Source organism: Schistocerca nitens, chromosome 4, assembly GCF_023898315.1.
Source record: "Schistocerca nitens isolate TAMUIC-IGC-003100 chromosome 4, iqSchNite1.1, whole genome shotgun sequence".
NCBI classification, from domain to species: Eukaryota; Metazoa; Arthropoda; class Insecta; order Orthoptera; family Acrididae; genus Schistocerca; species Schistocerca nitens.
The window spans coordinates 78,493,426-78,498,984 of NC_064617.1; the positions used below are offsets into that span (position 1 = coordinate 78,493,426).

The 5,559-nt window shown below is 50.5% G+C and overlaps 1 non-coding gene across 1 annotated transcript; it reads right to left on the reverse strand.

Moving 5' to 3' along the window:
* Window positions 1-4,034: 4,034 nt before the first annotated feature.
* Window positions 4,035-4,109, reverse strand: Trnas-cga (transfer RNA serine (anticodon CGA)). Its single transcript has one exon. It is a non-coding gene; the product is annotated as a tRNA-Ser (tRNA).
* Between the last annotated feature and the right edge of the window lie 1,450 nt (window positions 4,110-5,559).

The following is a 5,559-nucleotide window of genomic DNA, read 5'->3' on the forward strand; positions in this document are numbered from 1 at the left end:
ACCTGGACCAGCGTTCGTGCTGGACGTGCAGACCGCGTGAGACGACGCTTCATCCAGTCCCAAACATGCTCAATGGGGGACAGATCCGGAGATCTTGCTGGCCAGGGTAGTTGACTTACACCTTCTAGAGCACGTTGGGTGGCACGGGATACATGCGGACGTGCATTGTCCTGTTGGAACAGCAAGTTCCCTTGCCGGTCTAGGAATGGTAGAACGATGGGTTCGATGACGGTTTGGATGTACCGTGCACTATTCAGTGTCCCCTCGACGATCACCAGTGGTGTACGGCCAGTGTAGGAGATCGCTCCCCACACCATGATGCCGGGTGTTGGCCCTGTGTGCCTCGGTCGTATGCAGTCCTGATTGTGGCGCTCACCTGCACGGCGCCAAACACGCATACGACCATCATTGGCACCAAGGCAGAAGCGACTCTCATCGCTGAAGACGACACGTCTCCATTCGTCCCTCCATTCACGCCTGTCGCGACACCACTGGAGGCGGGCTGCACGATGTTGGGGCGTGAGCGGAAGACGGCCTAACGGTGTGCGGGACCGTAGCCCAGCTTCATGGAGACGGTTGCGAATGGTCCTCGCCGATACCCCAGGAGCAACAGTGTCCCTAATTTGCTGGGAAGTGGCGGTGCGGTCCCCTACGGCACGGCGTAGGATTCTACGGTCTTGGCGTGCATCCGTGCGTCGCTGCGGTCCGGTCCCAGGTCGACGGGCACGTGCACCTTCCGCCGACCACTGGCGACAACATCGATGTACTGTGGAGACCTCACGCACCACGTGTTGAGCAATTCGGCGGTACGTCCACCCGGCCTCCCGCATGCCCACTATACGCCCTCGCTCAAAGTCCGTCAACTGCACATACGGTTCACGTCCACGCTGTCGCGGCATGCTACCAGTGTTAAAGACTGCGATGGAGCTCCGTATGCCACGGCAAACTGGCTGACACTGACGGCGGCGGTGCACAAATGCTGCGCAGCTAGCGCCATTCGACGGCCAACACCGCGATTCCTGGTGTGTCCGCTGTGCCGTGCGTGTGATCATTGCTTGTACAGCCCTCTCGCAGTGTCCGGAGCAAGTATGGTGGGTCTGACATACCGGTGTCAATGTGTTCTTTTTTCCATTTCCAGGAGTGTATATTGCTGCAAGGCCTACATATTATTATTATTAATATTATTATTACTGTCAATTCTCGCCGGCCGGGGTGGCCGAGCGGTTCTAGGCGCTACAGTCTGGAACCGCGCGACCGCTACGGTCGCAGGTTCGAATCCTGCCTCGGGCATGGATGTGTGTAATGTCCTTAGGTTAGTTAGGTTTAAGTAGTTCTAAGTTCTAGGGGACTGATGACCGCAAAAGTTAAGTCCCATAGTGCTCAGAGCCATTTGAACCATTTGTCAATTCTCATACACAAAGTGTTGGGAGCCTGGTCTTCTAACTTGTACCAGTTCAGAAGAAATGAGTCTAGCAATCAAATGACGTACAAACAGTAAGTATAGTGCACACATTTCAACTTGGTTGATGTTCAAAGGGGTGCACGGAGTTGAAGAAGCAAATGTCGCTACGGAGAGCAGTGGTGTCGAGGAAGCGTGTTTTGTAACAAGTGTCTGACATCTATGTGGACAGCTGGCTTTCTCGTCTGAGAAGGAGTTTTAGGTAGTACTCACGATGCACTGAGAATCGCTTCATCATTCTATAAAAAAAGGTCGTTAGAAGTAAGCAGTACCAAGTGTCTGATTGACTGATTACTTTGTGATTTAATAAAAGACCTACCAAAAGTAAGCAACTATCTTTCGTCATTTTAAAAATGGAATTGTTCACATGAAGTTATTTTTCGCTCTAAAGCTTAGTTAGGGACTAATATTGGTCAACGTGGGGAAAGGGGGGGGGGGGGGGTTAGGAGTGGTACTCGCTGATATCTGACAAGGGAACCTCCCCATCGCACCCCCCTCAGATTTACTTATAAGTTGGCATAGTGGATAGGCCTTGAAAACAGAACACAGATCAATCGAGAACACAGGAAGAAGTTGTGTGGAAGTATGAAAAAATAAGCAAAATATACAAACTGAGTAGTCCATGCGCAAGATAGGCAACATCAAGGAAAGTGTGAGCTAAGGAGTGCCGTGGTCCCGTGGATAGCGTAAGCGGCTGCGGATCGAGAGGTCCTTGGTTCAAGTGCTCCCTCGAGTGAGAAATTTATTTTTTTTATCTTCGCAAAGTTATGATCTGTCCGTTCGTTCATTGACGTCTCTATTCACTGTAATAAGTTTAGTGTCTGTGTTTTGCGACCGCACCGCAAAACCGTGCGATTAGTAGACGAAAGGACGTGCCTCTCCAATGGGAACTGAAAACATTTGATCGCAAGGTCATAGGTCAACCGATTCCTCCACAGGAAAACACATCTGATATATTCTATACGACACTGGTGACGGCATGTGCGTAACATGACAGGAATATGTTGTTGACCCACCTAACTTGTACACTTGGCGAATGGGTAAAAAGATTCTTCTACCTTGCCCGATTTAGGTTTTCTTGTGGATGTGATAATCACTCCCAAAAAAAGGGAAGAAAACATAACGGACGGACGGATAATAATTGCCTGAAAATAAAAAATTAAACTTTTCACTCGAGGGAAGACTTGAACCAAGGACCTCTCGTTCCGCAGCCGCTCACGGTAACCACGGGACCACGCGCTCCTTAGCTCACACTGTCCTTGAAGTTGCCTATCTTGGGCATGGACTACTCAGTTTGCACATTTTGCTTATTTGTTTCATAGTTCCACACAACTTCTTCCTGTTTTCTCGATTGGTCTGTGTTCCGTTTTTCTAGGGCTACCCACTGTGCCAACTTATAACTAAATCTTACGGGGGTGCGATGGGGATGTTCCCTTGTGAGTGTGCTTTATAGAAATCTAGGAATATCGGATCTGCGTGTTGCACTTCATCCGTAGTTCGCATTATACACTGAAGAGCCAAAGGAAGTGGAACCCCTGCCTCATATCGTGTAGGGCCGCAGCGAGCACGCAGAAGTGCCGCAACACGACGTAGCATGGACTCGACTAATGTCTGAAGTAGTGCTGGAGGGAACTGACACCAAGGATCCCGGAGGGCTGTCCATAAATGTGTAAGAGTACGAGGGGGTGGAGATCTCCTCCGAATAGCATGTTGCAAGGCATCCCAGATATGCTCAATAATATACATGTCTGGGACGTCTGGTAGGCAGCGGGAGCGTTTAAACTCAGACGAGTGTTCCTGGAGCCATTCGGTAGCAATTCTGGATGTGTGGGGTGTCGCATTTTCCTGCGGGAACTGCTCAACTCCGTCGGAATGCACAATAGACACGAATAGATGCAGGTGATCAGACAGGATGCTTACGTACGTGTCACCTGTCAGAGTCGTATCTAGACGTACCAGGGGTCCCGTATCACTCCATCTGCACACGCTCCACACTATTATATAGCCTCCACCACCTTGAACACTCCCCTGCTGACATGTAAGTTCCATCGATTCATACGGTTGCCTCCATCCATACCCGTACACGTTCATCCGCTCGATGCAATTTGAAACGAGACTCGTCCGACCAGGCAGCATGTTTCCAGTCATCAACAGTCCAATGTCGGTGTTGACGGGCCCAGGCGAGGCGTACAGCTTTGTGTCGTGCAAAAATGAAGGGTACACGACTGGGTCTTAGGCTCCGAAAGGCCATATCGACGATGTTTTTTTGAATGGTTCGCACGCTGACACTTGTTGAGGGCCCAGGACTGAAATGTGCAGCAATCTGAGGGAGGGTTGCACTTCTATCACGTTGCTGGTCCCGTTCGTGAAGGATCTTTTTCCGGCCGCAGCGATGTCGGTGATTTGAAGTTTTACCGGATTTCTGATATTCACGGAACACTCGTCAAATGGTCGTACGGGAAAGTCCTAACTTCACCGCTACCTCGGAGATGCTGTGTCCCATCGCTCGTGCGCCGACTATAACACCACTTTCAACTCACTTAAATCTTGAAACTTTCCTGGCAGATTAAAACGGTGTGCCGGACCGAGACTCGAACTCGGGACCTTTGCCTTTCGAGGGCAAGTGCTCTACCATCTGAGCTACCCAACCACGACTCACGTCCCGTGCACATAGCTGTACTTCCGCCAGGCTGTGGCTAAGCCATGTCTCCGCAATATCCTTTCTTCCCGGAGTGCTAGTTTTGCTACGTTCGCAGAAGAGCTTCTGTGAAGTTTGGAAAGTAGGACACGAGGTACTGGCGGAAGAAAAGCTGTCAGGACGGGTCGTGAGTCGTGCTTGGGTAGCTCAGATGGTAGAGCGCTTGCCCGCGAAAGGCAAAGGTCCCGAGTTCGAGTCCCGGTCCGGCATACAGTTTTAATCTGCCCGGAAAGTTTCATAACAGCGCACATTCTGCTGCAGAGTGAAAATCTCATTCTGGTCACTTAAATCTTGATAACCTGCCATTGTAGCAGCAGTAACCGATCTAATAACTGCGCAAGACACTTATTGTCTTGCATAGGCGTTGCCGGCCGCAGCGGCGTATACTGCCTGTTTACATATTTCTGTATTTGAATACGCATGCATATACCAGTTTCTTTCTTTGGCGCCTCAGTGCGTCATGTGAGTGAAGGACAAGCTGAGTTTCGCCCGAGGGAGGTTTTCTAAAGCCATGTTTGTGATGATTGGTGATGTGTCAGAATGGGGGTCTGGTAAATAAATGCTGAAGTGCAGCGCTTCGTGTGCACCAAAGTGTTCTTTATGAGAATGGTTCAGGTTTCGTTTCTTCTCGTTTCAGAAGTACAGAGATATGCACGGACAGTCCGCTAGCCAGAACTCTGCTTTAGTATAATGGGGAGTTTGCCGTACTTAAATTATGACTGTGAGAGATGCAGGATTCGTAAACGGGTGGTTTATGACGGCGGGGCGTATGGTTTAGAGATTATAGACTGCAGCCCGCCTGCCCTCACAGGTGGCCGCCGGCGACTGCTGAGGGCCTTTAAGCAGCAGCGGCCCAGGTGTTCCGGGGGCCGCCACCTGGGAGACGGCCCGCCTCCTCAGGCGCTTTCTCCGTCACCTGGGCCGCTGGCTGGCCCCGGCTCGCTCGCTGCTCGTCGCGAGGAGGCGCGCACAATGCTCGCTGGCCGCAGCTGCCCGGCTTATAACCTGCGCCCAGCGCCAAATCCCCTCAAACGCCGCCGCTTCACACGCGCATTCCTCCACTTCCCGTCACGCGCAGTCGCTGACTTGTCTGCCGCCGAGCTCGCCCTTAACTGTTGGACGCCTCAGTCCTTGAAGGGGCCCTCACACGTTCAATAATATTGTCAATATTGTCAAACTGTCAACATATTTCAATAATTTATCTTCGAACTCTTCCATTTGGTCCGTGTTTGCATAGAAAAACAATAATATCACAAATTGAGTCCGCCTTGATGCAAAACACCTTGTTGTTAGTTTATTTCTTTATTATCCCAAACTAGTTTCGGCGACAAATATCACCATCATCAGTGGGGTTTTTTAATCTAAAACATACAGAAAATGGCATGGTTGTAGACACACAGTA